The 12,756-nt window shown below is 32.2% G+C and overlaps 1 non-coding gene across 1 annotated transcript; it reads right to left on the reverse strand.

The window, feature by feature from the left end:
• Positions 1 to 10,753: 10,753 nt before the first annotated feature.
• On the reverse strand, positions 10,754 to 10,833 carry TRNAL-UAG (transfer RNA leucine (anticodon UAG)). The gene has a single exon. It is a non-coding gene; the product is annotated as a tRNA-Leu (tRNA).
• Between the last annotated feature and the right edge of the window lie 1,923 nt (positions 10,834 to 12,756).

The raw sequence follows: 12,756 nt of genomic DNA on the forward strand, positions 1-12,756 counted from the left end.
CGCTCTCAACCCATGAACAATATGAGTCCGAAGCTTCTTTCGTAACTCCCATAATTTCTTCGTAGTGGCTCCGTTCCATGCCTCATTTCATAGGGAAGCCCAAAGTGGCTCTATTTCATTCTATTTCACTTCCTAGCACTTCCTATCATTTAATATCCATCCCTTTGGTCTTATTGACATAAGAGATGTCATTTATAGTCTATCTCTTTCTATATATGGAAAGTCAAGAAATTCTCATCGAAACATCGAGAAATTGTGCATATAGAAAACTCTAAAGAAAGAAAAAAAGGAGACCCATGCCATGATTTTCAAATCTTTTCTATTTAGTAGTCTAAGTTTCTCGATGAGGATAATTAATTCGGTCGTTGTGGTCGGACTCTATTATGGATTTCTGACTACATTCTCCATAGGTCCCTCTTAGATCTTCTTTCTCCAATCTTGGATTAGGGAAGAAGGAGATATTCGCGACTACTGGCGATTTCATTATGGGGCAGCTCATGATCTTCATATCGATCTATTATCCACCTCTGTATCTATTCTTTCTTAGCTAAACAGGTGGAAGATCTATCCAATTTGGTTATATTATATCATGGACTCGAAAAACGGATCTGAATTTGACTGAAATGCACGATCTTCACAGGTATCACTTTTCACGATACCTAAAAGGTGGAATAGCGATTTTCGAACCATTTCCTATAAGAGAATGGTTTCCATTACTTTGAGAAATGGATTCTTATATCAAACTATAGCTATTGCATTAAAGAAGAAAAGAAACTAATAGAAGTCGAAGACGCGGAATGATAGTGAATAGAGAGAAAGATTCTTCTGATTTTCTTGTTTCTATCTACTAGACGCCGTAGAGAATTGAGAATTTTCATGTCTTTCAATTCTCGTACTCGTAATTGGAAAGTTATGGAAGGAGACCCATCATTTTGCAATGAAAACAACATATAAAACTCTGGACAATTTCGAAATCAGGCCAAGCGTCTTAATACATATGCAAAAAAATTCATTATTGGCCCACCATTGATTAGAAGATTTAGCTTGTATGAATCGCTATTGGTTTGATACGAATAATGACAATCGTTTCAGTATGTTAAGGATACAGATGTATCCACAATTCATTTAGAGTTACTTAATAGTCTATTTCTTATACCATATCTCTATCCCGTGAAATTCTCGAGCCAAAAGATGGATGCATATGCTGTGTTTCATTTTGCTAAATGATATCAATTAAATGGTGTATCAATTCCATAAATTGCATATAGCAATAAATAAATCAGCAAAATTCTTTCTAATATTTTAGATAGAAGAAACATTTCTTCTATCTAAAATATTAGAAAGAATGTACCCTTCTATCCAAATCCAATTTGCATCGATAAAATAAATCCAAATTCCAGTAGTAGATGAATAATTGCAAATTTGTGTGTGTACGAGATTAGAATAACTTCAAAATAACTGACATAATTTTGTATTTTTCCTGATCAGAAAAATACATGAAAAAGAAAGGAGGTAGAAAAATTTTTGGATTTATGGTTAAAGAAGAAAAAGAAGAAAACAGGGGTTCTGTTGAATTTCAAGTATTCAGTTTCACCAATAAGATACGGAGACTTGCTTCACATTTGGAATTACACAAAAAAGATTTTTCATCGGAAAGAGGTCTACGAAGACTTTTGGGAAAACGTCGACGTTTGCTGGCTTATTTGGCAAAGAAAAATAGAGTACGTTATAAGAAATTAATCGGTCAGTTGAATATTCGGGAGCAGTAATTTAATCGTTCAAATTTTTTTCTTGTTTTATTATTTTTTTAGTAGTCTTATAGTAGTCTTAGATTTTTCATTTTGATGAGCCTCGCTTTGAGGAATTCATGGAATAATCCATTTTCATGGAATAATGAATTAAGGAAGAAAGGATATGAGTCTACCGCTTACAAGAAAAGATCTCATGATAGTCAATATGGGCCCTCAACACCCATCAATGCATGGTGTTCTTCGACTGATCGTTACTCTCGATGGTGAGGATGTTATTGATTGTGAACCCATATTAGGGTATTTACACAGAGGAATGGAAAAAATCGCGGAAAACCGAACTATTATACAATACTTACCTTATGTAACAAGGTGGGATTATTTAGCTACTATGTTTACAGAAGCAATAACAGTAAATGCACCAGAATTCTTGGAGAATATTCAAATACCACAAAGAGCCAGCTATATTAGGGTAATTATGTTAGAATTAAGCCGGATAGCTTCTCACTTGCTATGGCTTGGACCTTTTATGGCGGATCTCGGCGCACAGACTCCTTTTTTCTATATTTTTAGAGAGAGAGAATTAATATATGATCTATTTGAAGCTGCTACAGGTATGCGAATGATGCACAATTACTTTCGCATCGGAGGAGTAGCCGCCGATCTACCTTATGGATGGATCGATAAATGTTTAGATTTCTGTGATTATTTTTTACGCGGAGTTGTTGAATATCAACAACTTATTACACAGAATCCAATTTTTTTAGAGCGAGTTGAAGGAGTAGGTTTTATTAGCGGAGAAGAAGCAGTAAATTGGGGCTTATCGGGACCGATGTTACGAGCTTCTGGAATACAATGGGATCTTCGTAAAGTAGATCCTTATGAGTCTTACAACCAATTTGATTGGAAAGTCCAATGGCAAAAAGAAGGGGATTCGTTAGCTCGCTATTTAGTACGAATTGGTGAAATGAGGGAATCCATCAAAATAATTCAACAAGCTGTAGAAAAAATTCCTGGAGGACCTTATGAAAATTTAGAAGTCCGACGCTTTAAGAAAGAAAATAATTCTGAATGGAATGATTTTGAGTATAAATTTCTTGGTAAAAAACCTTCGCCCAATTTTGAATTGTCAAGACAAGAGCTTTATGTAAGAGTAGAAGCCCCAAAAGGTGAATTAGGGATTTATCTAGTAGGAGATGATAGCCTTTTCCCCTGGAGATGGAAAATCCGTCCACCCGGGTTTATTAATTTGCAAATTCTTCCTCAGCTAGTTAAAAAAATGAAATTGGCTGATATCATGACGATATTAGGTAGTATAGATATCATTATGGGGGAAGTTGATCGTTGAAATGATAATAGATAGGGTAGAGGTAGAAACTATCAATTCTTTTTCGAAATTGGAATTATTAAAAGAAGTCTATGGACTGATATCGATTCTACCCATTTTGACCCTCCTTTTGGGAATAACAATAGAGGTACTCGTAATTGTGTGGTTAGAAAGAGAAATATCTGCGTCGATACAACAACGTATTGGTCCTGAATATGCTGGCCCCCTGGGCCTGCTTCAAGCTATAGCAGATGGGACTAAGCTACTTTTTAAAGAAGATATTCTGCCATCCCGAGGAGATATTTCTTTATTTAGCATTGGACCCTCTATAGCAGTCATATCAGTTTTATTAAGTTTTTTAGTTATCCCTTTGGGATATCATTTTGTTTTAGCCGATCTTAGTATTGGTGTTTTTTTATGGATTGCCATTTCAAGTATAGCTCCTATTGGTCTTCTTATGGCAGGATATAGCTCAAATAATAAATATTCTTTTTCAGGCGGTCTACGAGCTGCTGCTCAATCCATTAGTTATGAAATACCATTAACTTTTTGTGTGCTAGCAATATCTCTACGTGTGATTCGTTAAAATAGATCTTTTTCCTATAAAATCCATTAACTATTTATATTCCTTTTCTTATTTAGTATTTGGGTTGGTAAGTTAAACTAGATAGCTATATGAGTGAAACAAAACAGCTTATAAATTTGTAGTAAAAAGAAAAAATCTCATTTCCTACGTACAAGAAAAAAGTGGAAGTAAACATAAGCAGTGTAAACTCTTTATCCCAAGGTTGATATTTTTTAATTAGTCATCATATCTTGAAGCGGCCAAGAATAAAGGATTCACGATATGGAATTCCATTACTAGAATACTCCTAGTTATTACTATAACTTAATAATCCATAAGAAGAATCCACCAAAAGTTAGTGAAGGGTTAGGAACACTAAAGTACATAAAGGATTAGTAATGGAAAATCTAAAACATTAGAGATTTTTGCCCATAAAAGGAATCATAATAAGGACTTGCAATTTGTAGAAATTATCAAGTAGTACTTTCTTCGGATTCCGATCCAGAGTATGTTCCCATTCACTTGTTAAGGAAATGGCTATCAAGAACGAATTAACCCTTTATCCATTTTTTCTTTTTAAATACCCCCTCCCTGGGGAAAGAAGAATAGTAAAAAAGATATGGAGTGCACTAGAAAAAATTTTCATTATTTCCTTCCTCTATCCATATTCATGCAGAATTGCTCATGAACTAATACCCAACTCTTTCCATTTATTAATTGAATTCCTATAACAAGTAACAAGTGTTTTATTCCAAGATTAAGTTATTACTGAACAAAGAAAAATTTTCATTATATTATAAAGGATGAGATCAATTCGGAAGCGCTTTTTCTTATTCTAGCAGACGGAATTCCTTTGGTCTAATTTAGGACTTTCAAATCTATTTTATTTTATCTAATTCTATCTACGCCCCCGGGGCTAGGAACAAAACAGTCCTTTCCTTTTTCTGATCATAGAGAAGCCGTATGAAGCTAAGGTTTCATGTACGGTTTTGAAATAGCGGTGGGAACTGTGATGTTATCACCGACTATGATTATCTAACAGTTCAAGTACAGTTGATATAGTTGAAGCACAGTCAAAATACGGTTTTTTTGGATGGAATATTTGGCGTCAGCCTATAGGTTTTCTGGTTTTTTTAATTTCTTCTTTGGCAGAATGTGAAAGATTACCCTTTGATTTACCAGAAGCGGAGGAAGAATTAGTAGCAGGTTACCAAACTGAATATTCCGGTATCAAATATGGTTTATTTTATCTTGTTTCTTACCTAAATTTATTAGTTTCTTCTTTATTTGTAACAGTTCTCTACTTGGGCGGGTGGAATTTATCTATTCCCTATATATCCTTTTTTGATTTTTTCCAAATGAATAAAGCAGTTGGAATTTTGGAAATGACAATGGGTATATTTATTACATTAACTAAAGCTTATTTATTTCTCTTCATTTCTATCACAATAAGATGGACTTTACCGAGGATGAGAATGGATCAGTTATTAAATCTTGGATGGAAATTTCTTTTACCTATTTCCCTGGGCAATCTCTTATTAACAACCTCTTCTCAACTTGTTTCACTATAAATAAGATAATACAATAATAGTAAGAATATTTTCAACACAAAAGCTCTCTCAAACAAGAGAAAGAAACATATCTTTTTCATAGATATTTAGAATGAATATGTTCCCTATGGTAACTGGGTTCATGAGTTATGGTCAACAAACAATACGTGCTACAAGGTACATAGGTCAAAGTTTCATAACTACCTTATCCCACACAAATCGTTTACCTATAACGATTCACTACCCTTATGAAAAATCAATTACACCAGAGCGTTTCCGAGGGCGAATCCACTTTGAATTTGATAAATGTATTGCTTGTGAAGTATGTGTTCGCGTATGTCCGATAGATTTACCCGTTGTGGATTGGAGATTTGAAAAGGATATTAAAAGAAAACAATTGCTTAATTATAGTATTGATTTCGGAGTTTGTATATTTTGTGGCAATTGTGTTGAGTACTGTCCAACAAGCTGTTTATCAATGACTGAAGAATATGAACTTTCTACCTATGATCGTCATGAATTGAATTACAATCAAATTGCTTTAAGTCGGTTACCAATCTCCATAATGGGAGATTACACAATTCAAACAATTAGGAATTCGTCTGAAAGTAAAATAAACAAAGAAAAATCTTCGAATTCAAGAACGATTACTGATTACTAAACTTTGATTTTGTCTTTCTGTTATAAAAATCTAATAATTCTTTATTAAACTTTAAAATTAAACTATAAAGAAAAACGAAAAACTACTGCTTATTGGAAATTATTTCTTATTTTAAATCAGACTAGATTTTCGTGATATAATATAATTTATAACTATAAGTTTATACACAAAAAAATACCCTAATCCTTTTTTCCTTCCTTGAATCCTTTAGTTTTAGTCAGTTCATGAAAAATTTTATACTATTAATTTCTTTTTATCCATAATGGATTTACCTGGACCAATACATGAGATTCTTATGCTATTTGGGGGATTTGTTCTTCTACTAGGGGGTCTAGGAGTAGTATTACTTACCAACCCCATTTATTCTGCCTTTTCGCTGGGATTAGTTCTTGTTTGTATATCCTTATTCTATTTTTTATTAAATTCCTACTTTGTAGCTGTCGCACAACTTCTTATTTATGTGGGAGCCATAAATGTCTTGATCATATTCGCTGTAATGTTCGTAAATGGCTCAGAATGGTCTAAAGATAAGAATTATTGGACTATTGGAGATGGGTTCACTTCACTCGTTTGTATAACTATTGTTTTTTCACTAATGACTACTATCCCAGATACGTCGTGGTATGGAATTCTTTGGACTACAAGATCAAACCAAATAGTAGAACAGGGTCTCATAAATAATGTTCAACAAATTGGAATTCATTTAGCAACCGATTTTTATCTTCCGTTTGAACTCATTTCCATAATTCTTCTAGTTTCTTTAATAGGTGCAATTACTATGGCTCGGCAATAAGAAAACTTAGAAAAAGTACAAATTATAAGAATTGCAAATCTAAAATAAATAACTAAAGAATCACAATTTTGATTTAGTAAAATCCATCTACTGCCAACAAATACCTCCTTTTTTTTTTTTTTTTTTTTCTTTTGTTGTGTAATTGTTCTATTGTAATTAATTGAATCGGTTCAATTCTTGCCCTCATATTGAAATGAATCGAGATTGATAAGGAGTTAGTTAATGATGTTTGAGCATGTACTTTTTTTGAGTGTCTATTTATTTTCGATTGGTATCTATGGATTGATCACAAGCCGAAACATGGTTAGAGCTCTAATATGTCTTGAACTTATACTGAATTCAATTAATCTAAATCTCGTAACATTTTCTGATCTATTTGATAGTCGCCAATTAAAAGGAGATATTTTCGCAATTTTTGTTATAGCCCTTGCAGCTGCTGAAGCCGCTATTGGACTATCCATTCTTTCTTCCATCCATCGTAATAGGAAATCCACTCGTATCAATCAATCTAATTTATTGAATAATTAGACTTTTGAATAATTAGACATAGAATCCTCTAAACAAAGGCGCACATATTAAAATAAATAGAAATCAATACTATTTTCTTAGTATTATTTGAGAATATCCATTTTTTTTAGTAGATTATTGCATAGTATTCTTTTTCACTTAAATGAATTTTTGTATTTGTAATTCATTGATATTGCAATTTGAATATTGCAATAATTTATATTGAAAAGACGATAGCCAATTTATTGGCTAATTCGAATTCGTCTGTACAATTCGTAAAATTCTTTCTTATTTCTTATTTATTGTTGAAATCCAAAATTAAAGTCTCTTGGCTCTCTTCACGCTTTCTCACAAACAGATTAAAAAATAGATTTTTTTTTTTGAAGTTTGGATAAACCATTGCTTCGTCTGGTGTCTACAATACATATGACTCATTATAGTACTAATTTCATTTTTACCAGATCGAAAAATTTTATGTTGAAAAGAAAAATTTATAGATCCAATGTCACATTCCGTAAAAATTTACGATACATGTATAGGATGCACTCAATGTGTACGAGCTTGTCCAACAGATGTATTAGAAATGATACCCTGGGATGGATGTAAAGCCAAGCAAATTGCTTCCGCGCCGAGAACCGAAGATTGTGTGGGTTGTAAGAGATGTGAATCTGCCTGCCCGACAGATTTTTTAAGTGTCCGCGTTTATTTAGGGCCTGAAACAACACGTAGCATGGCTCTATCTTATTGATACGTTACAAAAAACTTCACTCGAATCGTCTGATTCCTCTTTACCGAAGAAGCCTGTGCTCGAAATAATCGAGCACGGGCTTTTCTGGTCAAAACGTATCTTGTCTTTATCACTTTATCATGAGTTATTTTCCTTGGTTAACAATACTTGTTGTTTTGCCGATATTTGCAGGTTCATTAATTTTCTTTTTACCTCATAAGGGAAACAAAGTCGTTAGGTGGTATACTATATCTATTTGTTTATTAGAATTCCTTCTAATGACTTATGCGTTCTGTTATCATTTCCAACTGGAGGATCCCTTAATCCAATTAAAGGAGGATTATAAATGGATAGATGTCTTCGATTTCCACTGGAGATTGGGAATCGATGGACTTTCATTAGGATCTATTTTATTGACAGGATTTATCACTACTTTAGCTACTTTAGCAGCTTGGCCAATTACACGGAATTCGCGATTATTCTATTTCCTGATGCTCGCAATGTATAGTGGTCAAATAGGATTATTTTCTTCGCGAGACCTTTTACTTTTTTTTATCATGTGGGAGTTAGAATTAATTCCTGTTTACTTACTTTTATCCATGTGGGGGGGGAAGAGGCGTCTATATTCAGCTACAAAGTTTATTTTGTATACTGCAGGCGGTTCCATTTTTTTCTTAATCGGAGTTCTGGGTATGGGCTTATATGGTTCCAACGAACCAGGATTAGATTTGGAAAGATTAATTAATCAATCATACCCTGCAACCTTGGAAATACTTTTATATTTTGGCTTCCTTATTGCTTATGCTGTCAAATTGCCGATTATACCCCTACATACGTGGTTACCAGATACCCATGGGGAAGCACATTATAGTACATGTATGCTTTTAGCGGGAATATTATTAAAGATGGGAGCATATGGATTGATTCGGATCAACATGGAATTGTTACCTCATGCTCATTATCTATTTTCGCCCTGGTTAGTAATAATAGGAGCGATCCAAATAATCTATGCAGCTTCAACTTCTCTTGGTCAACGAAATTTCAAAAAAAGAATAGCTTATTCCTCTGTATCTCACATGGGTTTCATAATTATAGGAATTGGTTCCATAACCAACATTGGACTCAATGGAGCTATTTTACAAATATTATCCCATGGATTTATTGGTGCTACACTTTTTTTCTTGGCAGGAACCGCTTCTGATAGAATGCGTCTTGTTTATCTCGAAGAACTGGGGGGAATATCTATCCCAATGCCTAAAATTTTTACCATGTTTAGTAGCTTTTCAATGGCTTCTCTTGCCTTACCAGGAATGAGTGGTTTTGTCGCAGAATTAGTAGTATTTTTTGGACTAATTACTAGTCCAAAATTTCTGTTAATGCCAAAAACACTAATTACTTTTGTAATGGCAATTGGAATGATATTAACTCCTATTTATTTATTATCTATGTTACGCCAGATGTTCTATGGATACAAGCTATTTAATGTTCCAAACGCAAATTTTGTGGATTCTGGACCACGAGAACTCTTTATTTTAATCTGTATCTTTTTACCAGTAATAGGAATTGGTATTTATCCAGATTTTGTTCTCTCCCTATCCGTTGACAGGGTAGAGGCTCTCTTATCCAATTATTATCCTAAATAGGTTTGCTTTTTTTTACTCGTCTGCTCTATTAATGCAGAAATAAGTAAAAAAGTATATAATGCAGAAATAAGTAAAAAAGTATAATTAGATCTATCTCGAATTTTTGAGAACCCTTTGATAAGGCGTTCAAGGGGTTCTCAAATAAAACATAAAAGTAAAAACCTTCATTTCATGAAGGTTTTATTTTATGTAATCATTTAGGTGTTAATGTAAACGAACCATAACTATGTAAGCCTATTCCTAATAGATTTATACCAAAATAACAAATCCAAATTATAAGAAATCCTATCAAAGCTATAAGTGCAGAATTCGTACCCTTCCAATTTGGATTTGTTCTACTATGTAAATAAATTGCGAATATGGTCCAAGTAATAAATGCCCAAGTTTCCTTAGGATCCCAATTCCAATAGGATCCCCAGGCCTCATTAGCCCATACTGCTCCACAAAGAATACCTACGGTTAAAAGGGTAAATCCTAGGCTAATGACACGATAACTCCAAGAATCCAAACGCTCCGTTAATTGATATTTGTAATAATTTGGAAATGAAGGGACAGAGGTTCTTTTTAAAGCACTTCTTTTTGCATAAAAATATTTAATATCACTAAAGAAAAATGTTTTATTTAAAACATTTTTTTTCTTTTTAGAAAAGAAATGGAAATTATTTCGAAATCTAATGATTAGAATAGCGGCAGATAATAAGGATCCGCACAAAAGAGTTGCATAGCTTAATAACATCATACTGACATGCATCATTAACCACTGAGATTGTAGAGCAGGTACTAGTATCGTGGATTGATGCATTTCAGTTAAAAGACCCGATGTGGCAAAGCCTTGCGTTAAAATAGTACTTGGCGTAGTTATTGTGCTTAAATCATTTTTAGAGTTCTGTATTTTAGGAATGGTATGAAGAATATACAGGGCCCATGAAAGGAAGATCAATGACTCATATAAATTACTTAATGGAAAATGTCCCGAGGAAGCCCAACGAGAAACTAAGAATCCTGTTATAGAGAAAAAAGTAACTATCATTCCTTTTTCTGACGAATCGCGTAATCCTCCAAGTTCACGAACTAATAAGGTTATAAATGAATCGTAATCACAATTGAAATCGTTGAGAAAGAGATATGAGTTAGTATATGTTCTAAAGTTGCAAATAGCATAAGGGGAAGGTCCCATTACAAAATTGTAAATTTCGAATTGATTTCTAATCTATTGTATTCTTTTTCAAGAATGCCGCCACTCGGATTCGAACCGAGATGCTTGAGCACTGCTTCCTAAGAGCAGCGTGTCTACCAATTTCACCATGGCGGCTAACTTCAAATAATAGGTAACTTAAAAGAATAATAGCTATTATCTTGGGAATCGTCGATATTGGGAAAGTCCATAAAATTTAGGAACATTAGAGTTTTCATTAAAATAGACTTCGTTTGGTAGTATCGTTTCCATTTTTTTTTTTTACAATAAACTCTTGCTTTGCCCAATAGAAACACAAACACTGCTTGAAAGAGTTGGAACTTCTTTTTTCTAACTTGCAATTATAGAACTAATTTTTTCTAATTAATTTCCCCTTTACATTTTGAAAATTCTTTCAATACAATGAAAAAAATCCAAAAGGGTTTCTATTTAATGATGAAATTAAAATAAAATGGATAAATAGAAAAGGCTTTTTGGATTTTTTAAAAATTTCTAGAATGAAAGTCTTTATGCTCTTATTAATAAGATTTACTAACCTTATGATTTTGGAGAAGATAGGTGGAAGTTGTAAGTCCTATTGTAAGAATACTCCACTTTTCATAATTTTCCTAATAGAATATGAGGATTCTATTAGGAAAATTATGAAAAGTTCATTGATAGGAAAAGAATACTTAGCACACAGTATACCAAACAAAACTTTTTTTTTCTTGTATATATAAGATAAGAGGGGTTTTTTGTTCTAAGAATATTGTACCGAGTAATTCGACACATAAAAGTACATTCAAAGAAGAATCCAAATTATTAAATAATTGGAATTCTTTTTTGATAAGTCAATTCATATTATTCCAAAATCTTATTATTTGTTTGTTGCCCAGAAAAACCCTTTGGTTTTGGATGCTCATTACCGCTCGAAAATGATCTTGATTTTACTAAAGAATAAGATTGTACTATGGAAAAATAAGTCTTTTTCTTCCAAATATTTTTACGAATACGCTTTTTTGACATTGAAGTACGTTTTTTTGGAACTGCCATTCAAAAAGGAAATTACTTTTTTCTAGTTGTATGTGAAAGACATCTATTGCTGCAAATCAATCCTTCTTTCTTCTTTTTATTAGTATTTATACTTAGATACTGAAAGATACTTAAATTTTGAATTATTTTTTACTTCATTTTGTCTAATGCGGATAAGACAACAAGAATTTTTTAACATTTTTTCTTTATATATTTTATACTTTTTTTTTAATAATATAGAATATATAGAAGGGTTTCTCATTTAAATCTATTTATATCTATTTATATATCAAGTATACTCCATATATAGATATATGGTATGGAAGCCTATCCCCCATATAAGATAAGACGGGGGGATAAAAAGAAGGGAAAATGAAAATAGTTAATTAAGTTCAGAATGGTATTCCATAAAGGAAAGGAATTCCAATCAAAACAAAAAATACTGAGTCTCTTAAACAAGACATTCTAAAACTTAGGTAATTTATAGTCATTAGAATTTTAGTTCTATATGAAGTAAGGACTATTCGATAATTTCTTATAAACATAGGTTTTCATTGGAATTCACTCAATCAGTTAATTATGGAACAAGAGAGCTGTTTCATCTTTGTTTTAAAGAAATATAAAAATGAATTATGAATAGAAAGTAAAATGATTCCACTTTTTTTTTTTATTTTTATAAATATCTTTATTTAGTTAATAAAATAACTTCGTTACCTAGTTATTTTATTAACTTTTTTAATTTAACCAACTAAACCCATTCTTAATTTTTAATTATTTCAATGAGATAAATTTTGGAAAAATTAAGAATTTCAGTATTTTTTCTTATTCTTTTTATTTATTCTTTCAGAAAGAGATAAGAATTGGTTTGGTGAATCGGAAACAATTTTATAGAAAAATTGAAGTAAAAATTGAAGTAAAAATTGCAATTTCTTTTCTTATGGAACATACATATCAATATGCATGGGTAATCCCTCTTCTCCCACTTCCAGTTATTATGTCAATGGGATTTGGCCTTATTCTTATTCCGAC

The sequence above is a fragment of the Triticum urartu genome, unplaced genomic scaffold (assembly GCF_056163025.1).
Source record: "Triticum urartu cultivar PI428250 unplaced genomic scaffold, HENAU_Tu73 scaffold2, whole genome shotgun sequence".
Classification (NCBI taxonomy): Eukaryota; Viridiplantae; Streptophyta; class Magnoliopsida; order Poales; family Poaceae; genus Triticum; species Triticum urartu.